Genomic DNA, 24760 nt, shown 5'->3' with positions numbered 1-24760 from the left:
AAGTTAAAACTGTTTGCTTCAGTAAGCGATTGAGAGCAGTCTGTAGCTGCTGTTCAATATACCTCACATTCAACGACTGGCATGAGATGTGAAAGTCATTGACATAGAGCCCATTTGCAAGAGTGAGAGAGTTGTTCAGTGATGGCATTAATTTTTATACTGAAAAGTGTGACACTCAGAACATGGCCCTGAGGGACTCCAACTTCCCATAGAAAAGAATGAGAAAGTTTCGAACCCACAAAAACTTGGAATCTCCTGTCCATTAAAAAAATTAATAAAAATGGGTAAATGGCCACATAATCTATATATATGGAGGTCTCGCAAAATGTCATACCTCCATGTTGTGTCATAAGCCTTCTCAATGTCAAAGAATGTTGATACAAGATGTTGTCATTTGAGAAAAACTTCTGTGATTGATGATTCGAGTTGAATCAGGTGGTCCATGGTGAAGCACTGTTGTTGAAACCCACAATGGGTGGGTGAGAGGAGGTTGTTTGATTTAAGGAACTAAACAAGACGAGCATTAACCATCCTCTCTAAGGTCTTGCAGAGACAGCTCGTCAAAGCAATTGGACGGTAGTTTGAAGGAATCTTGGGATCCTTCCCAGGCTTAGAGAAAGGTAGGACAATAGTCTTGCACCAGGCAACAGGAAAAACATTTTCCTCCCACATCCAGTTAAAAAACAATCAGAATAATAGCAAGAGAAGCAGGAGATAGATGGCGCAGCATATCATAACATATATCATTAGGTCCAACCAATGTACTGCCAGACCAATGAAGGGCCAGTTTGAGTTTCACCAGCGTAAAGGGATGATTATAGTCAGAGACAATCAGCTCAAAAGGAAAGAGGTGATTGCTCTGCCTGAGTCTTGATGACTAAGAAGGTGGAAGAAGAAGCAGAAGTGCTAGATACTTGGCAAAAGCTTTCACCTATTCACCTATGCTCCAGGTATCATACTTTCTGGCCATCAGAGAGCAAGATCGAGATGGGGACATTATTATATTGCCCACTGACGTTTCGAATCTTGTCCATGACTTTGGAACTGGTGGTAGAAGATATGCCGGTTGTGTACTTAATCCAATATTCCTTCTGGCTTTGACGTCCTACCACCGAGCATGTGCATGGATCCACTGGAAAGCGATGCAGTTCGATAGTGTGGGATATCTAAAGAAAGTATCCCAGGCCCGTTTTTTGAGCCTTCCATGCCATTTGGCAGGCAGGATTTCACCATGGAAGAGGATATAGTGGAAAACGTGTTGAGATTTTAGGAATACATTGAGTAGCTGCTTGTATAATATAGTCAGTTACTGTTGCCACAAAGTTGTCTATTGATGGCTTACAGATGATGGCAGAATCAAGTTCTGTGAGAGCATTGAAAGAGGGCCAGTTTGCCTGATCCAGCTTCCACCAGGGCACGTAGGTTGGGTGGCATCAACCACAGCCAGACTCTCTCAAGATTATATGAAAATGATCACTGCCTCGTGGATTATTGTCAACCATCCATGAAATATGAGAGAATAATGAAGGGGAGCAAATTAAGAGATCAATAGCAGTAAAGAACTGACTAGGTGTGTGAAAATAAGTAGAAGAACCAGTACTGAAAAGAGAAAGGTTGTGACTAAAGAGTATACATTCTACAGAGCAGCCCCTCCTGTCAATATCAGCACTTCCCCAGAAGGGATGAAGTCCATTAAAGTCCCCCAGGATGGAGGGAGACAGCAACTGTTAAATGAGAGCATCAAAGCCTGATTGATCATATGTCTCTCCATGTGACAGATAGAGAGAACAAACAGTGATGGTATGACCCAAGGAAACACGAATGGCTACGGCCTCCAAGGGTGTGTCAAGTGGCAAAAACAGGGTGGGCACATGCTGATCAACCAACAGTGTCACCCCTCCATGCACTCGTCCATCATACAGTCTGTCACTTTTGTACAAAGGAAACTGTCGAAAAGTGACTGTATCGACAGGTTTCAGGAAGCTATCAGTGCTCTGATGTCATCCAGATTAGAACATAAACCTCAACAATTCCATTGTATCAAAGTGGCCATTTTAATTTGTGTGTAGGCAAATTGGGTGAAGAACCCTTCTGTTTACGACCATGTCTTTTTTCCTTACTGGGTTGATTGGGCAGGTCTTTGCTGTTGGAAGAGGATTCCAGTCACTGAGTATGTGAACGAATGATTGTTTTGCATCTTGGAATGGGAGAATAAGATGTATCTGAGGAAATGTCTGTACCTGGAACCAAAGGATGTGGATCTTGGGGTTTATTGGAATGTATGTAAGAGACAGAGGTAGGTGTTGAAGTTGATTCATCAACTTTTTTTAACCATGGAGGTCAAAACACTTTTCATCTGTTTGGAGAACGATTCTTTTGGAGGCACAGAGAGATCTGTCTGCACTCCCACTGTAGTTGTGGAACAAAGTGCAGCAGCATATGTCTGAAATGAGGTGGTGGAAAGCAATTTTCGAGCCTCAGGATAAGTAATGTTATGAATCGTTTTCAAACACTGCACATCTGTTTCTTAAAACCATTTAGGGCAAGAATGAAAATAGGACAGGTGAGAGCCATTGCGATTGATGCAATGTTGGTCCGATTCACACTTGTAGGCATCGTGACCCTTGGCACTGCAACAAGCACATGTCAAGGAACCACAACATGATGTCTTCGAGTGACCAAACCGCTGACACTGGAAACATCGGAGAGGGTTTGGAATGTATGGCCGTACTCTGCAATTAAGATAACCTGCCTTGATGGTGGCAGGTGGGCGTGTTGACGTAAAATTGAGAATGAGGACATTGGTCGGCACCATAATTCCATCTTTGCGAGTGGATATACGCCTCACTGCAGAAACTCCTTGGGTGGAAAAACCAGCAATAATCTCAAACTCTGGGATGTTCTTCAAAATCCCTCTGAACAATAACTCAATGATGAAATCAAAGTAGCATGAGGTGTAACCTCAATAGGTATATCCCCAATTGCCTTTCAATGCAAGAAAAGTTCACTGTATTGAGATGTAGATGCTTCCATCAATGTCACCAGATTGAAGCTTCTTTACTGAATTTGGAGAGCCAGCAAGTCCCTCTAGTCCATTCTGAATGAAAATGGGAGACATTTGCCCTCAAGGTTTGTCTAAAAGTGAGTGCAAAAAAAAGAAAATGAGGTACAACAGGTGGTACAGATGGTGAGGATTGCTGCTCAGAATCTTCTAGATGAGGTCGTTTACCTGTAGACTGTTTTTTCACTATTTTATTCAGATATTTAATTGGAGTATCCAGAATAAAGAAAGAAATTTTGGTGCCCACTGACCCCATCCATTATGGAGCCCTACGAGGGGATGCACTACAATGTCTAAGAAGGACATTGCAGCAATGCCAAGGTTTCATGAGCACTATACCCAAACACCGGCATCAGATATAATGTACATAACAACTGTTGAGAATATCCAACACTAGTACTTGGTTGATCCTAGCCCAAGTGGACCAGCTGATTGACCCAAAGAGGCCACCCCAAGGCTGTCCGTCTAAAAGAATTCAAGGCCAAAGTGGTGGGTTAGGGTTGGACCCCTCAACCACCAGGATCCTCTCCTCCCATTCATGGGTTGCCTTGTACAGCAAACACGTGGGTGGAATGCTAGATCCCAGAGAAAATAAACTGAAAGAACAGAACCTTTCCTGGGAGGTCCCCTCACCACGTACAGGAATCAACATCGAGAGGCCTAATTTTGAAGTTTTCAACTGGAGGAAGGGTACATAATAAACATTGCCCACCTCTCGGGTTACTCAAATCAAATACTATAAACATTGCCCACCTCTCGGGTTACTCAAATCAAATACTATAAACACTGCCCACCTCTCGGGTTACTCAAATCAAATACTATAAACACTGCCCACCTCTCGGGTTACTCAAATCAAATACTATAAACACTGCCCACCTCTCGGGTTACTCAAATCAAATACTATAAACACTGCCCACCTCTCGGGTTACTCAAATCAAATACTATAAACACTGCCCACCTCTCGGGTTACTCAAATCAAATACTATAAACATTGCCCACCTCTCGGGTTACTCAAATCAAATACTATAAACATTGCCCACCTCTCGGGTTACTCAAATCAAATACTATAAACATTGCCCACCTCTCGGGTTACTCAAATCAAATACTATAAACATTGCCCAACTCTCGGGTTACTCGAATCAAATACTATAAACATTGCCCACCTCTCGGGTTACTCGAATCAAATACTATAAACATTGCCCACCTCTCGGGTTACTCGAATCAAATACTATAAACATTGCCCACCTCTCGGGTTACTCGAATCAAATACTATAAACATTGCCCACCTCTCGGGTTACTCGAATCAAATACTATAAACATTGCCCACCTCTCGGGTTACTCGAATCAAATACTATAAACATTGCCCACCTCTCGAGTTACTCAAATCAAATACTATAAACATTGCCCACCTCTCGAATTACTCAAATCAAATACTATAAACATTGCCCACCTCTCGAGTTACTCAAATCAAATACTAGGATTTGAACATCACTCTTATAAAAACAATTCCCACAGTTCCAAAGTTCAGTTGTTGTTTTTTTTATAGAAACAAGAAGTTAAACATGGGCTATTAAATTATCAGTCAGCATGCTAACCAACAGGCCATATACAGTTTATTAGATAGCAAAGTTTAATTTTAACAAAATTTATAAGCCAATTAATAACATAGTTTGTAATCAGAGCACACTGTGAGACAACATCTTATGAAGAAACTTTTGATGGCACTATTGATCAAACTAAACAGAAAATAAAATAAAGATTACCTAGTTTATCTCTGGAAGTTAGACATCTTTGGAAATATTATTTGTTACACTAAAGGTCAGCCCTAATGTATCGAGAAGTACATACAAGTAGAGCAGGTTATGGTACAATACCTAGAGTTAACAAGTACCCTACATAAATACCATTCCTTATCATGTGTTAACGTTAGCAGATAGCATACCTCAAAAAAATTGTGAGGAACCATGATAAAGAGATCATTGAAAGAATTCCTAATGGTTCAAGTTTCTGATAGAGATCTGGCAGGTGGTCTTTTGTGAGGTCTTCTAAAACACCTAGATAAGAGTGCAAATATTGTTTAGAAGTAACCTCTTAAAAATGAAACCTATATAAACATCTCAGAAGTAAAAGCTTTCAGCAAAACATTTCTAGCATCTGCAATGGAAGGAAAACAATCCCCAATTACTCCCTTCCATCAAGTGACCAAACAGTTCTTATGGTGCTAGCTTTGATGAAGCTACAATAGTGAAAAACTGTCAAGTATACAAATTGTTGAACATAATTTGGAGAATAAAGATTGGTCACATCTTCTGACTTCATTGTCTTAATCTCTCAAGTACTATAAATTCTGAAAAACAAATTTTTTCTATGACCAGTGTGACTAAACCATGTGGATAATAAATAAAATTAAATTATGGGAAATTAATATTCCATTTCTTACATAGGGGTATCCTAAGATTTATAAAAACAAACTATTGACTATGTGGCACTCTTACAAAAAGAGTTTATTGAACTTAAAAAATTAAATAACTTAATCTTTCTTGTGTAACGTTAAATGTGTACAGAAAAGCACAGCTTTCAAACCACTATCTTTGATCAAACAAGGGTCTCAATTGTGCAATTGTTACATGACTGGACAGTTTCAGGTTTTTCCCACTCAATAGATAACCTTTCAATAAACATAACCCCAGTTCAGGATTATAGATAGTCCACAGTAAGGTTTAATATTTTTTTCCAATACAGTCATAGTGGATAAGATGGTGTAGAGACTTCCACTATTCAACAAAAGAAAAATAACTGTCACTAATTTAGATGATCTGTTCTGATAAAAATGAAGAATAAAATAAGATGAAGGTCAACAGTAGTTATTTTCCTGGTTTTAATATGCTTAAACAAAAATGAAAGTCATCTAATGATAACATTTTCTATTTAAAGTGCATATCAACAGTAAGATTAAAGATCCTTTCCCAACTGACCTTGATCTATCAGGGCTCCAACAACCTTTGTATTGTAATAGTCAGGCAAGAGTCTCTCACAAAGAGCAACCAATAACCAAAAAGCTTCTTCTTCCGAGGCATACAATAGCAACACTGATGCCACGATATTCATAGCTTGGCAATAACCTACAAGAACATTGAATGAACAATAAACTTCAACATGTGAAGACAAAATGATCAAAAATATATAATCAGAAAGTAAGAGACGTGCCAAAATATTAAAAGTTACAAATAACTTGGTCAGCAACATGTAGGTTGGAAGTAAAAACTAAATATAAACACATCAACTAAAATTATAGCATAATGAGGTTTGCAAGAAACTTGTTATACAAATAAAACTACATTAGATGAAAAATATTTAGGTTTAAAAACAAGCGAGTTAAAAGTATCTGGGGGTTAAAACAAAGTTGTAGATGGATGTACACAGATACAAAACATACAAATAAGAATTAGTACTACTCTACATTCGCCTATTCTCCCTACACCACTACTCTACATTCGCCTATTCTCCCTACACCACTACTCTACATTCGCCTATTCTCCCTACACCACTACTCTACATTCGCCTATTCTCCCTACACCACTACTCTACATTCGCCTATTCTCCCTACACCACTACTCTACATTCACCTATTCTCTACACCATTGCTTCACATTTACTGATACTTTATATCAAACAATATTCTACACCATCACTCTACACTCACCAATACTTGCATTTCTCCAAGCATAAGCAGTAAGAACTCGTCTGAGAGCATTAATTCCTATTTCTGACTGAAATGCTGGGTGTTCTGGCAAAGAACGGTGCAAGTCTCTCTCAATTTCTTCAGCAGCTACAGTACAACGGCCCCTGCTTTGTTCAACTAACCAAACGTAGTAGCCTGGGTGGGTTTCAAGCTATATATAAACAAACTGTACTATTAAAGCAAACCTTTACAGCTATATTCTAACATCACATGAAATAATTGAGACAAATTAAACTAGTAAAGCTATCAGGTTGTTTGAAAAATAATGGCAGATTTTTACACTAAAAATTTAGTAATTTATAGGGATAAGAGACATCTTTTTACTACTTTATATACATGATGGAAAAACTAAGGCATTCTTCTATTTATCAGAACTTTTATTATTTTCTAAGACTTCACACCCTTACAATTAATGAAGGAAAAAAAATGTTACATCATTTTTCTGTATGAAATCAAACTTGGTCATAAACATCACAAACATCTTGCAATATCAACCAAGCATGGGTTGATGGAATCACCTCAGAACACAAGTATATCAACCAAGCATGGGTTGATGGAATCACCTCAGAACACAAGTATATCAACCAAGCATGGGTTGATGGAATCACCTCAGAACACAAGTATATCAACCAAGCATGGGTTGATGGAATCACCTCAGAACACAAGTATATCAACCAAGCATGGGTTGATGGAATCACCTCAGAACACAAGTATATCAACCAAGCATGGGTTGATGGAATCACCTCAGAACACAAGTATATCAACCAAGCATGGGTTGATGGAATCACCTCAGAACACAAGTATATCAACCAAGCATGGGTTGAAGGAATCACCTCAGAACACAAGTATATCAACCAACAATGGGTTGAAGAAATCACCTCAGAACACAAGTATATCAACCAACAATGGGTTGAAGGAATCACCTCAGAACACAAGTATATCAACCAAGAATGGGTTGAAGGAATCACCTCAGAACACAAGTATATCAACCAAGAATGGGTTGAAGGAATCACCTCAGAACACAAGTATATCAACCAAGAATGGGTTGAAGGAATCACCTCAGAACACAAGTATATCAACCAAGAATGGGTTGAAGGAATCACCTCAGAACACAAGTATATCAACCAAGAATGGGTTGAAGGAATCACCTCAGAACACAAGTATATCAACCAAGAATGGGTTGAAGGAATCACCTCAGAACATAAGTATAACAACCAAGCATGGGTTGAAGGAATCACCTCAGAACATAAGTATATCAACCAAGCATGGGTTGAAGGAATCACCTCAGAACACAAGTATATCAACCAAGAATGGGTTGAAGGAATCACCTCAGAACACAAGTATATCAACCAAGAATGGGTTGAAGGAATCACCTCAGAACATAAGTATAACAACCAAGCATGGGTTGAAGGAATCACCTCAGAACACAAGTATATCAACCAAGAATGGGTTGAAGGAATCACCTCAGAACACAAGTATATCAACCAAGAATGGGTTGAAGGAATCACCTCAGAACATAAGTATAACAACCAAGCATGGGTTGAAGGAATCACCTCAGAACATAAGTATATCAACCAAGCATGGGTTGAAGGAATCACCTCAGAACACAAGTATATCAACCAAGAATGGGTTGAAGGAATCACCTCAGAACATAAGTATAACAACCAAGCATGGGTTGAAGGAATCACCTCAGAACATAAGTATATCAACCAAGCATGGGTTGAAGGAATCACCTCAGAACACAAGTATATCAACCAAGAATGGGTTGAAGGAATCACCTCAGAACATAAGTATATCAACCAAGCATGGGTTGAAGGAATCACCTCAGAACATAAGTATAGTACTAGCTAAAAAGTTTTGTAACAGAGACGAGTCTTGAAGACATGAAGGGCAGGGGATGCCCCCTTCTGCAGTTAAAAACAACGAAATGATAGTACAAGTGGAAAGAAGCCTGTACCAAACTGTTCAAGAAATGGCACAAGGATTGAGTGTTGGCATTTCCATAATTTTGAACAATCTTGAGCAAACTTTGAAAGTGAACAAGTTTAACAAGTGGGTCACACATTAATTTGGTGAAAATCAGAAAAACTGCCATTTTGAACTGTGCTCTATGCTGATTTTGTACAACAGAAATGACCCATTTGTTGATCAAATGTCACATGAAACAAAAAGTAGGTCCTTTAGGACAACAGAAGGCAATCTTCATAATAGCTCAAGTGTGACAAGGCTCCAAAACACTTCCTAAAGCCAAAATTGCACCAACAGAAGATTATGGTCACTGTATGGTGGTCTGAGGCCAGTATTTTCTATTGCACTTTGCTCAAACATGGCCAGAATATCACTGTGGAAGTTTGCCAAAAACTGGAAGAAATTCATAAAAAGTTGAGTGAGAAAATGACAGCACTAGTCAATCAAAGAGGCCTAGTCTTACTCACAGATGATGCTCAACCATACATTGCTCTAAAGCTGAATGAACTTGGCTATGAAACACTGCCTCATCCTTCTTACTTCCCAGACCACTGATACTACTTTATTCAAACATTTGGACAACGTTTTCACAGGACAAAAGATTCAATAACAAAGCAACAACAGAGAGTGACTTTAAAGAATTTTCAAACTATAGGACTTGTTTTATAATAAATAATGTTGTTTCTCCTTGGAAAAAGTGTATGGATTCATTAGAATCTTATTTTGATTAATGAAGTTGGTTTTGAATTTTTTAATTTTTCTTTTTAAATCACACTTAAAATTTGAAATCTGCCATTATTTTTTGAACAACCTAAAAACTGTGGGTTTTGAAACTGCTTTATATCCTAAAAGGTGCAACCACTCACAGTAAGATAAAAATGTGTAATAAATAGTACTTAACAGTAAGATTACATTAATCACAGAAGTAATTATTGTAATACATTTAATATTATTTAATAAAATTACTGTTTTTCTTGATTTAAAACTTATTTTTAATGTTGTAATTTTGTTATTCACTAGAAGATATTATCATGACTTATGTAAGACAGATGCACGATGTTTAGAGGAATAATCCCTTTATTAAAATGGCATTTATACACAAACAAACAAAATTACAATTGTTTACGCTGGGTTAGTTCAGTCTTGGATTATTTTGCACTCTACTAACATATCTAAGTTGCTAAACCTAAATTATATTTTTAATGATATTCATATGAACAATAACATTATCTTCCTAATGAAAAAAACCTCACCGAGAAACACATGGACATTCAATTAGCATGTCAACCAAATAAAGTGATTACATGTTTTCACTACAGTACTCCATGAACACCTGTTTTATTAAAATTAAAAAAAATGTGTGAAAACAACAAATATTTTAGTTTCACAACCTTTAAAACACCAGGTACTGGCTCCCTTCCTTCCTAAACCTTCAAAAACCAATAAATTGCAAGCACAATGAAGGTTTATTAAGACTTACGTATGAACATTCTGCCAGTTTTTGTTAAATCGTGCAGACTGGCAGAATGGTTGTGATGGATCTGCACTGGTTTTGTAAACACTGCACTAGTGCATGAATTCTGACCTACTGAATGCCTACTCATACCTCAGGCGTGCTTTCAACAAGTACCTCGTACTTACTTGAACTGCAGATGTGTTTTCACTATATACCTTATACTTTGTTAAACCACAGATGTACTTTCAACAAATACCTCATTGATGGCTCCAGAGTACAGCATCCATAATTCTCCACGAAGCTTGTCAGGTATTCCTTTAAGGACCAGTTCTTGAGCTCTGGAATTATTGTATGAACAGATCCCCCTGTGCAAAAGATAGTAATTTTTCTTGTGTTTTTAAAGACTGATAAAAACAGATATTTCAAATTAGATGTTTATACAATTAGACATTAGTATCACATGCTTGAGAAAAAACTGCTATACATTTAAAAACTTTAATGAAGAAAAACTTTCATTGTTGTTTGGAACACTTCTCTCAATTAAAGATTAAAAACAATATTACATTTCCTCAACTATTACTTGAAAAGTTAGAGTTTTATAAATTTTTTAGAGAATTGCGAGTTTTTTTTGTATACACAGATACACATATTAACTAATGTGCCAAATTTCATATCAGGACAGAGGGAAATTTTAAAAGAGGGTGTGAAACATTTAGGGGAACTTTTACTTCCATAACTAATTTCAAACACTAAAGTACAATATTTTAACAGTATGAACAATGTGTTCAGAACACAATAAAAAAATGTGCAGACAATTTCTTCACAATATCTGGAGGAACATCAATAATAAGTCTCTTAACTTAGTATAGTCTAGGTTGATGCTTGAGTTGTTTCATAATCGTGCTCAAGAGGCTTGTATGTTCAGGTAATTGTCAGATAGCATAGTTTCAAGTTTGTGCAAATTAATACGAGGATTATCTGTACCAGCTGACCCTAATTTATAAGTGAAAAACTAGAAAGAAAGCAGTTAGTCACCTGTAACTCTTGGGCTACTCTTAGAATGTAGTGTGCCCTAGCCTATTGGAACTTTAACATATATTAACCTAACTTGTAAAAGTTACAACAGACAGAATGAAAACAGGAATTTCATTTCTGTTTTTATTTATTTCTAACAAGTATGTGGAGTTGATATTCAATCTATGGTAGATTAATATATACAAAGTATTAAAACAATAAACCAAAATAACTAATGTTACAGTTAGAGAATTTCTGTTCACTGTCTCTCTTATATTCTCCAGTGACAAAATCTGTCCAGATGCAACATACCAACCTCCCATATTCAGCAAAATGAATATTCCACAGATGAAGTTTCTTGGCTTCCTCAGCTTCAACGTGACTGGATATTTCAACAGGAAATAACGTAGACAATGCTGGCTGAGGATTCCACGAACCGTATGGATCTATCGTTAAATTTAGATACACAGGATTTCCAAACAATTAATCCTCACAAAGCAACGTTACAAATGTCTATTGTACACAAACAAGCTTGTAAATTTAAAAACATTTCAAAAACTCACATTCGTATCAGTTCAAACATGGAATGTTTTTAATATATCCTTTCTTATTCCATAGTCTTTTTAGAAGAAGAAATTGAAAAGATATCACAAATGTTTATGAGCATGAAATATAAAAATATTCAAATGTTTAACAGCCTCTCCTACCACTTCACCTTCACACGTTAATTAAAGAAGAATCGTCTTTACAACTACATATCTGTCAGGTCTCCAACTGTAACTTACAGCAGAAGAAAGAAGAATCGTCTTTACAACTACATATCTGTCAGGTCTCCAACTGTAGCTTACAGCAGAAGAAACAAGAATTGTCTTTACAACTACATCTCTGTCAGGTCCCAAACTGTAGCTTACAGCAAAAGAAAGAAGAATCATCTTTACAACTGCATCTGTCAGGTCTCCAACTGTAGCTTACAGCAGAAGAAACAAGAATTGTCTTTACAACTACATCTCTGTCAGGTCCCCAACTGTAGCTTACAGCAAAAGAAAGAAGAATCGTCTTTACAACTACATCTCTGTCAGGTCTCCAACTGTAGCTTACAGCAGAAGAAAGAAGAATCGTCTTTGAACTACATCTCTGTCAGGTCTCCAACTGTAGCTTACAGCAGAAGAAAGAAGAATCGTCTTTGAACTACATCTCTGTCAGGTCTTCAACTGTAGCTTACAGCAGAAGAAAGAAGAATCGTCTTTACAACTACATCTCTGTCAGGTCCCCAACTGTAGCTTACAGCAGAAGAAAGAAGAATCGTCTTTACAACTACATCTCTGTCAGGTCCCCAACTGTAGCTTACAGCAGAAGAAAGAAGAATCGTCTTTACAACTACATCTCTGTCAGGTCCCCAACTGTAGCTTACAGCAGAAGAAAGAAGAATTGTCTTTACAACTACATATCTGTCAGGTCTCCAACTGTAGCTTACAGCAGAAGAAAAAAGAATCATCTTTACAACTACATCTCTGTCAGATCTCCAACTGTAGCTTACAGCAGAAGAAAGAGGAATCATCTTTACAACTACATCTCTGTCGGGTCTCCAACTGTAGCTTACAGGAGAAGAAAGAGGAATCCTCTTTACAACTACATCTCTGTCAGGTCCCCAACTGTAGCTTACAGCAGAAGAAAGAGGAATCATCTTTACAAATACATGTCTGACAGGTCTCCAACTGTAGCTTACAGCAGAAGAAAGAAGAATCGTCTTTACAACTACATCTCTGTCAAGTCTCCAACTGTAGCTTACAGCAGAAGAAAGAAGAATCGTCTTTACAACTACATCTCTGTCAGGTCCCCAACTGTACTTACAGGAGAAGAAAGAAGAATCGTCTTTACAACTACATCTCTGTCAAGTCTCCAACTGTAGCTTACAGCAGAAGAAAGAAGAATCGTCTTTACAACTACATCTCTGTCAGGTCCCCAACTGTAGCTTACAGCAGAAGAAAGAAGAATCGTCTTTACAACTACATCTCTGTCAGGTCTCCAACTGTAGCTTACAGCAGAAGAAAGAAGAATCGTCTTTACAACTACATCTCTGTCAGGTCTCCAACTGTAGCTTACAGGAGAAGAAAGAGAAATCCTCTTTACAACTACATCTCTGTCAGGTCTCCAATTGTAGCTTACAGGAGAAGAAAGAAGAATCGTCTTTACAACTACATCTCTGTCAGGTCCCCAACTGTACTTACAGGAGAAGAAAGAAGAATCGTCTTTACAAGTATATATCTGTCAGGTCTCCAACTGTAGCTTACAGGAGAAGAAAGAAGAATCGTCTTTACAAGTATATATCTGTCAGGTCTCCAACTGCAGCTTACAGCAGAAGACAGAAGAATCGTCTTTACAACTACATCTCTGTCAGGTCCCCAATTGCAGCTTACAGCAGAAGAAAGAAGAATCATCTTTACAACTACATCTCTGTCAGGTCTCCAACTGTACTTACAGGAGAAGAAAGAGGAATCCTCTTTACAAATACATCTCTGTCAGGTCTCCAACTGTAGCTTACAGCAGAAGAAAGAAAAATCGTCTTTGAACTACATCTCTGTCAAGTCTCCAACTGTAGCTTACAGCAGAGGAAAGAAGAATTGTCTTTACAACTACATCTCTGTCAGGTCCCCAACTGTACTTACAGGAGAAGAAAGAAGAATCATCTTTACAACTACATCTCTGTCAGGTCTCCAACTGTAGCTTACAGGAAAAGAAAGAAGAATCATCTTTACAACTACATCTCTGTCAGGTCTCCAACTGTAGCTTACAGGAAAAGAAAGAAAAATTTTCTTTACAACTACATCTCTGTCAGGTCCCCAACTGTACTTACAGGAGAAGAAAGAGGAATCATCTTTACAACTACATCTCTGTCAGGTCCCCAACTGTACTTACAGGAGAAGAAAGAGGAATCATCTTTACAACTACATCTCTTTCAGGTCCCCAACTGTACTTACAGGAGAAGAAAGAAGAATCGTCTTTACAACTACATCTCTGTCAGGTCCCCAACTGTAGCTTACAGCAGAAGAAAGAAGAATCGTCTTTACAACTACATATCTGTCAGGTCTCCAACTGTAGCTTACTGCAGAAGAAAGAAGAATCGTCTTTACAACTACATCTCTGTCAGGTCTCCAACTGTAGCTTACAGCAGAAGAAAGAAGAATCATCTTTACAACTACATCTCTGTCAGGTCTTCAACTGTAGCTTACAGCAGAAGAAAGAAGAATAGACTTTACAAGTACATATCTGTCAGGTCTCCAACTGTAGCTTACAGCAGAAGAAAGAAGAATCGTCTTTACAACTACATCTCTGTCAGGTCCCCAATTGTAGCTTACAGCAGAAGAAAGAAGAATCGTCTTTACAACTACATCTGTCAGGTCCCCAACTGTACTTACAGGAAAAGAAAGAAGAATCGTCTTTACAACTATATCTCTGTCAGGTCCCCAACTGTACTTACAGGAGAAGAAAGAAGAATCGTCTTCACAACTACATCTCTGTCAGGTCTCCATCTGTAGCTCAACCTAAACCATTATTTCTTCAGTCTGCTTAAATGTAATTTTGATACCTGTTGTCTATATACAATAGAGGGTCATTAGAAAGTCTGTCAAAATGTTTGGCCTATGACCAATTTAGCCATTCTTTGCACAAAGCTTATCATAATGAGCAGACCAACAGAAGGTAGCTACTAAAAAGTGTGAATCCTAGAGCACTGTTGTTACATTGTACAAATATTAACATTACTGTACATTTTTTTTCACAATCTTTAGTGAGAAATACAGAAAACTGAGTGATCACGCTGAAATTTCTGTACAATTGCTGAGAAAAAGAGCTGTAAGAACACATTTTAAGTTGTGTGAAATACAGATTTGTGAACTAAACAGATCTTTAATCAATAGAATACTTCATAACTTACTGCTGTCTTCACTAAGGTCATCAGTACCCGTTTCCTTGAAGTTAGTCGCTGGTCTGTAAAACCATTGAAATACTTGTTACTATTTTTCAAGGTTGACTACATAAGTACTTACAGACATGTTCTTACCCACAGACACAAAAAATAAAACTAAACTGAAAAACTGGTGCACCAAAAATGTATATAAAAACAATATACTATTTACTCAAAGTACAACTGATAATTTTCAAAAGAAAATTCATGTAGTAGCTTCAAACATCACCAGAAATTTCTCATGTATCAGACATTAAACAAATAATGACAACAAAACTAGAAGGATAAATAATGTCAGTAGTAAAAACAGATATTTATAAAAATCACCTTTATATTTATACATAAGCACCTAACCTTCACACACAGAGTTATTAACAACATTAGAAGTCATTGTTAGACATTTTCTCTTTAAAATAATGTTTCTTATTCTTTCTTGACAAATGGCATAATTTTTCTGTTTCATATGCATGTTGTTTGTGCATGAAGTTTCACTATATTGCATTCAAAATGTAATTAAAAGTACTTTATTATGGAACATGAGTAAATATGTAGCTGGTTAGACAAATTTCAACAGTACACAAGTATATACATTTATAGGGAAATAGTTCTACAAAATACTAAATTTTCCTAGTATTATAATTATAACATTTTCTCTCTAGGTCTCATCTTTTCCAGTTTATTTACCACACCTCTAAGTAATATGGAATTTTAAGGAAATTACTCTTTATAATGTCAATCATTTTGGTAAAGCATACTTTCACCGTTGAAAGCAATTAGTTGATAGAACATTAAATGTTGTTGACAGTAGAGACTGACTTTTCCTCTGCACATTGGAAAGCAACAACCATCCACATGTTTGAATCAACCAACAGGCATTGTGTGTGCTGATGTCTTGGGGCATGAGCAGGAAGTAAGTACATGCAATCTCTCACCTGGGATCCTAACTGGCACACAAGACAACACAAGGCACTCATGCACAAAGATATCAGCTGTTTATTGTATTGTTTAGGTAAGTCACTGATGATATAACATCAATATATGCAATGTAAGTGCGTCTTATATATCATATAATACACCAAAATATGCTGTTATTTTACGATGTCTTTTGATGGAGAAATGATAATTACTGGACTGACCATGAGATCTAATTATGTGATGAAAGGGTTAACAAAATCAAACTCATAGGACAAAAGATCTGTTGGCAATAACAGTGCTTTCCTGGAAAACAGCATTTGTTAAAATAAATTTTTAAGACAAAAACTTGTAATTATTATATATTTATACTCCAGCAAAGAAAAGTTATTTTAAACTGTTTTTCCAACTGTTAGAATAATTAAATTCAAACTGAGTGAATCATTTTAGGACAAAGATTTTATTTCAGCTGGTTTCAAATATTTCTGTTCATACCTGTGATTCACTGGTACTTTGGCCAGCAGCTCTGAGATTTTTTCTAGTAAAAAATCTCTATCTGGTAACTGTGCAAAGAGAAAATTTACCTAGAGAAACAAAAACAGGGGTGGTATAATTTCATGAATGTTACACATTTAACACTGTACACTTTAAATATTTTTTAGCTTTTCTTCTGTAGTGAATCAAAATATTTGTTATAAATGTTGCATCAGCTGGTTCAATCATTATTAACCCTTACACAGTGGGTCAGGGGTCAAAGGCCACATCATGCTTGTTGACTTGCATTCAAAATTTGGTTGAACTACTATTTTATAAATTTATATCAATATTTGGAATCAAACTGTAGATTGTAATTCAAACATCAATATTATATATCAGTTAATATCGTAATTCAAAAATGAATATTAAAAGAACACAACTACATAGATTTTAGTGAGTTATGTGGTATACTGGATGCAGCAGTTTAAAATTAGATGTTTGTGATGTCAAAATACTTTTACAGTTTTGTACAAATCAGAAACTCAAATTACTAGTATTATCAAACTAGGATATAAAATAAGAACCTCAGATATTTTATTTTGCTGAGAAATGGCTTATGTACTGAATAAATAACAATGTCCAGTTCTTTCCATTATTATTACTGTATATAACATGTAAGTAACCAATCAACAGCTCAGAATGTCCCCAGAGTGGTTTTCTCAGGTATTTTAATCTTTAAAAACGCTACCACATTTTTCAATCCAAGTTTTCAATGAGATAGGTTGTATTTAGTCTGCTTGAAGTTTCATATTTTTTAAAATATAAATACACCTTAGTAGCTACAGTTACAGTGCAGTTATTTATGTTGTTTTGGTTATTCAACTGTATACACATAAAACAAAATAAATTTTGTTTGATATCCTCCATGTGTGAAATTTTAAAAGCCTTAACAACACATGTCCAGCAACAACTGAGTTCTAAGGTCATCATCAGAAGAAAACTGTTTGCTTTACTTCTTGTTCTATATTTTAAGAGAACTAAGTTTAATAATTTCTAAACAGTAATAATCTATATACATATATACAATGTATAATATTTTAAATGTGACTTTATATTACAAACTACTAGCCCACTAAAACACAGGGAAGACAAAAGATCAGTTATATATTACTGGATACATAACATAAACCCACATGTACAGCATCAATACAAGTTATGTAATGTTAGGTAGCAATGACTGGAAGGCCAATATAATAAAAAATAATAAATATATAGAGTTACAAGACTTAAACTACTTAGACTAAACATTTGTATTTGTGTTATAATATGTAGTCATTCTAATAAAATAAAGCATAATTTATATTTATGGTTATAAGATTCATTAAGTGATAGACCCTACATAGCATATAGAAAATAAAATATTTGAAATGTATTTAGGTTTTTAGAGATTATGCAAGAGATTTTTAGGATAAAGAATAGTTTTTTTACTCATAACATGAAATCACTGAGACTAGTAATGAAACAGAGTGTACATGAAATCACCGAGACTAGTAATGAAACAGAGTTTCTATCCTTACTTTGGAGTTTGTCGTCAGTATCAGTGCATCCTGCAAAACATTCATTGATGAATTACTGTCAACTTTCTCCACCAGAGCAATTTCTCTCAAAGGAATGATTACATACACCAAATTTTTAACCTGAAACAAACAGTAAAGACTCCTAACTTATAACAGTTTTACATGCATCCTGACACTATCCTTTATCTCCTGATTTAAGTTGATACAGACACGTTTTGAACTAGTTTGTTATTTATTTATATATAGTGAAATTAAATAATTACATCCAAATCAAGCTAAATGAATAAATACAACCAAGAGGAAGGGCTGCATTAAAAACAGCACATCCCAACCTCTGATTAATTATATTATGAACAAATATTTAAACCATAAACATAACATTAACCTGAAACAAAATACACTGCATATTAAAAAAAAAAAGATTCTAGGGTACAAGTTACAGCGTGGGATTATAAAATGTATCCCTGGTTTGGAGGTGACTATAGAGTAGAACCCACATTGCAGTAGGGATACACTGTCTATCAGTGTAAAAAGAAACAAAAAAAACAAAAAACTGATAGATGGTGTATCCCCACTGTAATGTGGGTCCTATTTCTACAGTCACCTCCAGAACCTAAGATACATTTTATAATCCCACATTATAGCTTGTACCCTAGAATCCTTTTTAAAAATATGCAGCACATTTTGTTTCATGTTAATATGTTTTATTATAGCTTGAAAATGTACAGTTATAATGTATATACAATACTTTGATACTATCATGTTTGGTAATTAGTTTATTCGACATGTAAACATATTCTTGTTGATAAAGGTTAAAAACTACATCACTATGAAGTATTATGCTAGTGAGTAGTTTTTGAATTTAATAGTTTAATGTGTAAAATCCTAAATTAACACAAAACTATGACCTTTAATGTTATTCACCCAAATTTAGTTATATACAGATAAATGACATTTAAAAATTCAACTTTTCAGTATTGTATCAAATAGCAATTTTTGAAATATAATTAATGCTAACAGGATAATTAAGATAAAACAAATGGCTTTCTGTGAAAACCTCATTAGTAAAATGAAATTGAAGAAACAAAGTTATAAAAATTTACCAATATAGAGATAAAAATTACAATATTTTAATGTTTTAATGATTAAAAATATTTTGTTAAATACCAGTCAAGCTTTTTAAAACACCCATCAAAAATACCAATCAGGCTTTTTAAAACTCCATCAAAAATACCAATCAGGCTTTTTTAAACACCCATCAAAAATATCAATCAAGCTTTTTAAACATCACAATTACCAGCCAAGCTTTTTAAAACACCAACAAAAATACCAATCAAGCTTTTTAAAACGCCATCAAAAATACCAATCAAGCTTTTTACAAATCACAATTACCAGCCAAGCTTTTTAAAACACCATCAAAAATACCAATCAGGCTTTTTAAAACTCCATCAAAAATACCAATCAAGCTTTTTAAAACACCATCAAAAATATCAATCAAGCTTTTTAAAACACCAACAAAAATATCAATCAAGCTTTTTAAAACACCAACAAAAATACCAATCAGGCTTTTTAAATGTCATCAAAAATACCAATCAGGCTTTTTAAATGCCATCAAAAATACCAATCAAGCTTTTTAAAACACCATCAAAAATACCAATCAGGCTTTTTTAAACATCAAGTTACCAGCCACGCAACTGTAATCCACATCACACCAGTTGAGATTTATGAATTCATATCACACTCACCAGTCACGCTTTTTTAATCTACTTTAAATTCTTTCCTTTATGACACCTGTCTACTAAATGCTATTTAAAACTGTTCTTTACTTACAACCTGAGGATTACGTACTATTATTAAAGTATGGAGAATTATGATGGTGAATAATAATGAAAGAAAATAAACTTTTTAACTTCAGAATTAGCTTACTCGACTTTCAAAGCAGATATAATTACAAGAGATAAAAAGTCTTCCCCAAACATGCTGTTTGTTGTACGGAGTCCAAAGAGTACACTCGGTGCTTCCATCAAGTTTTTCATCTCTTGGCAACCTAAACGTCATTCTGCAAAAGTAAAAACAACAAAAGTACTGAAAACAAGAATTATCTTCTCATAGCGCAACAGATTAGGTTATATGATTAAAAACCATAATAACAAGCCTTTCTTGGTGAACAAATAAAAGTTCATGTGGTCTGACATTACTGTTTTTAAAATCCAGTAAAACTTTGTATAACTATCAACTCATCACAGAAAGCAGTTATCAAGTGTGTGAAGTGTCTCTTACTGTCTGTGTGACTGTTTCACAGCTGTGAAGTGTCTCTTACTGTCTGTGTGACTGTTTCACAGCTGTGAAGTGTCTCTTACTGTCTGTGTGACTGTTTCACAGCTGTGAGGTGTCTCTTACTGTCTGTGTGACTGTTTCACAGCTGTGAAGTGTCTCTTACTGTCTGTGTGACTGTTTCACAGCTGTGAAGTGTCTCTTACTGTCTGTGGGACTGTTTCACAGCTGTGAAGTGTCTCTTACTGTCTGTGGGACTGTTTCACAGCTGTGAAGTGTCTCTTACTGTCTGTGGGACTGTTTCACAGCTGTGAAGTGTCTCTTACTGTCTGTGGGACTGTTTCACAGCTGTGAAGTGTCTCTTACTGTCTGTGTGACTGTTTCACAGCTGTGAAGTGTCTCTTACTGTCTGTGTGACTGTTTCACAGCTGTGAAGTGTCTCTTACTGTCTGTGTGACTGTTTCACAGCTGTGAAGTGTCTCTTACTGTCTGACTGTGTGAAGACTGTCTGTGTGACTGTTTCACAGCTGTGAAGTGTCTCTTACTGTCTGTGTGACTGTTTCACAGCTGTGAAGTGTCTCTTACTGTCTGTGTGACTGTTTCACAGCTGTGAAGTGTCTCTACTGTCTGTGTGACTGTTTCACAGCTGTGAAGTGTCTCTTACTGTCTGTGTGACTGTTTCACAGCTGTGAAGTGTCTCTTACTGTCTGTGTGACTGTTTCACAGCTGTGAAGTGTCTCTTACTGTCTGTGTGACTGTTTCACAGCTGTGAAGTGTCTCTTACTGTCTGTGTGACTGTTTCACAGCTGTGAAGTGTCTCTTAGTGTCTGTGTGACTGTTTCACAGCTGTGAAGTGTCTCTTAGTGTCTGTGTGACTGTTTCACAGCTGTGAAGTGTCTCTTAGTGTCTGTGTGACTGTTTCACAGCTGTGAAGTGTGTGAAGTGTCTCTTACTGTCTGTGTGACTGTTTCACAGCTGTGAAGTGTGTGAAGTGTCTCTTACTGTCTGTGTGACTGTTTCACAGCTGTGAAGTGTGTGAAGTGTCTCTTACTGTCTGTGTGACTGTTTCACAGCTGTGAAGTGTGTGAAGTGTCTCTTACTGTCTGTGTGACTGTTTCACAGCTGTGAAGTGTGTGAAGTGTCTCTTACTGTCTGTGTGACTGTTTCACAGCTGTGAAGTGTGTGAAGTGTCTCTTACTGTCTGTGTGACTGTTTCACAGCTGTGAAGTGTGTGAAGTGTCTCTTACTGTCTGTGTGACTGTTTCACAGCTGTGAAGTGTGTGAAGTGTCTCTTACTGTCTGTGTGACTGTTTCACAGCTGTGAAGTGTGTGAAGTGTCTCTTACTGTCTGTGTGACTGTTTCACAGCTGTGAAGTGTGTGAAGTGTCTCTTACTGTCTGTGTGACTGTTTCACAGCTGTGAAGTGTGTGAAGTGTCTCTTACTGTCTGTGTGACTGTTTCACAGCTGTGAAGTGTGTGAAGTGTCTCTTACTGTCTGTGTGACTGTTTCACAGCTGTGAAGTGTGTGAAGTGTCTCTTACTGTCTGTGTGACTGTTTCACAGCTGTGAAGTGTGTGAAGTGTCTCTTACTGTCTGTGTGACTGTTTCACAGCTGTGAAGTGTGTGAAGTGTCTCTTACTGTCTGTGTGACTGTTTCACAGCTGTGAAGTGTGTGAAGTGTCTCTTACTGTCTGTGTGACTGTTTCACAGCTGTGAAGTGTGTGAAGTGTCTCTTACTGTCTGTGTGACTGTTTCACAGCTGTGAAGTGTGTGAAGTGTCTCTTACTGTCTGTGTGACTGTTTCACAGCTGTGAAGTGTGTGAAGTGTCTCTTACTGTCTGTGTGACTGTTTCACAGCTGTGAAGTGTGTGAAGTGTCTCTTACTGTCTGTGTGACTGTTTCACAGCTGTGAAGTGTGTGAAGTGTCTCTTACTGTCTGTGTGACTGTTTCACAGCTGTGAAGTGTGTGAAGTGTCTCTTACTGTCTGTGTGACTGTTTCACAGCTGTGAAGTGTGTGAAGTGTCTCTTACTGTCTGTGTGACTGTTTCACAGCTGTGAAGTGTGTGAAGTGTCTCTTACTGTCTGTGTGACTGTTTCACAGCTGTGAAGTGTGTGAAGTGTCTCTTACTGTCTGTGTGACTGTTTCACAGCTGTGAAGTGTGTGAAGTGTCTCTTACTGTCTGTGTGACTGTTTCACAGCTGTGAAGTGTGTGAAGTGTCTCTTACTGTCTGTGTGACTGTTTCACAGCTGTGAAGTGTGTGAAGTGTCTCTTACTGTCTGTGTGACTGTTTCACAGCTGTGAAGTGTGTGAAGTTATCTTACTGTCTGTGTGACTGTTTCACAGCTGTGAAGTGTGTGAAGTTATCTTACTGTCTGTGTGACTGTTTCACAGCTGTGAAGTGTGTGAAGTGTCTCTTACTGTCTGTGTGACTGTTTCACAGCTGTGAAGTGTGTGTAGTGTCTCTTACTGTCTGTGTGACTGTTTCACAGCTGTGAAGTGTGTAGTGTCTCTGTGACTTACTGTCTGTGTGGACTGTTTCACAGCTGTGAAGTGTGTGAAGTGTCTCTTACTGTCTGTGTGACTGTTTCACAGCTGTGAAGTGTGTGAAGTTATCTTACTGTCTGTGTGACTGTTTCACAGCTGTGAAGTGTGTGAAGTGTCTTACTGTCTGTGTGACTGTTTCACAGCTGTGAAGTGTCTCTTACTGTCTGTGTGACTGTTTCACAGCTGTGAAGTGTGTGAAGTGTCTCTTACTGTCTGTGTGACTGTTTCACAGCTGTGAAGTGTGTGAAGTGTCTCTTACTGTCTGTGTGACTGTTTCACAGCTGTGAAGTGTGTGAAGTGTCTCTTACTGTCTGTGTGACTGTTTCACAGCTATGAAGTGTGTGAAGTGTCTTACTGTCTGTGTGACTGTTTCACAGCTATGAAGTGTGTGAAGTGTCTTACTGTCTGTGTGACTGTTTCACAGCTATGAAGTGTGTGAAGTGATCTTACTGTCTGTGTAACTGTTTCACAGCTATGAAGTGTGTGAAGTGTCTCTTACTGTCTGTGTGACTGTTTCACAGCTATGAAGTGTGTGAAGTGTCTCTTACTGTCTGTGTGACTGTTTCACAGTTACCAAGCATGTAAAGTGTCTCTTACTGTCTGTGTGACTGTTTCACAGCTGTGAAGTGTGTGAAGTGTCTCTTACTGTCTGTGTGACTGTTTCACAGTTACCAAGCATGTAAAGTGTCTCTTACTGTCTGTGTGACTGTTTCACAGCTGTGAAGTGTCTCTTACTGTCTGTGTGACTGTTTCACAGTTACCAAGCATGTAAAGTGTCTCTTACTGTCTGTGTGACTGTTTCACAGTTACCAAGCATGTAAAGTGTCTCTTACTGTCTGTGTGACTGTTTCACAGTTACCAAGCATGTAAAGTGTCTCTTACTGTCTGTGTGACTGTTTCACAGCTGTGAAGTGTGTGAAGTGTCTCTTACTGTCTGTGTGACTGTTTCACAGCTATGAAGTGTGTGAAGTTATCCCTACTGTCTGTGTGGACTGTTTCACAGCTATGAAGTGTGTGAAGTGTCTCTTACTGTCTGTGTGACTGTTTCACAGCTATGAAGTGTGTGAAGTTATCCTACTGTCTGTGTGACTGTTTCACAGCTATGAAGTGTGTGAAGTGTCTCTTACTGTCTGTGTGACTGTTTCACAGCTATGAAGTGTGTGAAGTGTCTCTTACTGTCTGTGTGACTGTTTCACAGCTATGAAGTGTGTGAAGTGTCTCTTACTGTCTGTGTGACTGTTTCACAGCTATGAAGTGTGTGAAGTGTCTCTTACTGTCTGTGTGACTGTTTCACAGCTATGAAGTGTGTGAAGTGTCTCTTACTGTCTGTGAAACTGTTTCACAGTTACCAAGCATGTAAAGTGTCTCTTACTGTCTGTGTGACTGTTTCACAGCTGTGAAGTGTCTCTTACTGTCTGTGTGACTGTTTCACAGCTGTGAAGTGTCTCTTACTGTCTGTGTGACTGTTTCACAGCTGTGAAGTGTCTCTTACTGTCTGTGTGACTGTTTCACAGCTGTGAAGTGTCTCTTACTGTCTGTGTGACTGTTTCACAGCTGTGAGGTGTCTCTTACTGTCTGTGTGGCTGTTTCACAGCTGTGAAGTGTCTCTTACTGTCTGTGTGGCTGTTTCACAGCTGTGAAGTGTCTCTTACTGTCTGTGTGACTGTTTCACAGCTGTGAGGTGTCTCTTACTGTCTGTGTGACTGTTTCACAGCTGTGAAGTGTCTCTTACTGTCTGTGTGACTGTTTCACAGCTGTGAAGTGTCTC

At 37.1% G+C, this 24760-nt stretch overlaps 1 pseudogene across 1 annotated transcript in view; it reads right to left on the bottom strand.

The window, feature by feature from the left end:
- Positions 1-24760, bottom strand: part of LOC143224734 (TBC1 domain family member 9-like) — a 77058-nt pseudogene that overhangs the window by 26550 nt on the left and 25748 nt on the right. The window contains exons 10-18 of the transcript XR_013013422.1: positions 20098-20230; positions 18172-18291; positions 16613-16701; positions 15176-15228; positions 11558-11687; positions 10484-10592; positions 6765-6954; positions 6037-6183; positions 5004-5115 (exon numbers count right to left, since the gene is read on the bottom strand). The product of XR_013013422.1 is annotated as a TBC1 domain family member 9-like (transcript). The remainder of the gene's footprint in view (positions 1-5003; positions 5116-6036; positions 6184-6764; positions 6955-10483; positions 10593-11557; positions 11688-15175; positions 15229-16612; positions 16702-18171; positions 18292-20097; positions 20231-24760) is intronic.

Source organism: Tachypleus tridentatus, chromosome 9 (assembly GCF_004210375.1).
Source record: "Tachypleus tridentatus isolate NWPU-2018 chromosome 9, ASM421037v1, whole genome shotgun sequence".
NCBI classification, from domain to species: domain Eukaryota; kingdom Metazoa; phylum Arthropoda; class Merostomata; order Xiphosura; family Limulidae; genus Tachypleus; species Tachypleus tridentatus.
Note: the sequence above shows the minus strand (reverse complement) of the source record. Positions and strands in the feature narration are given on the sequence as shown.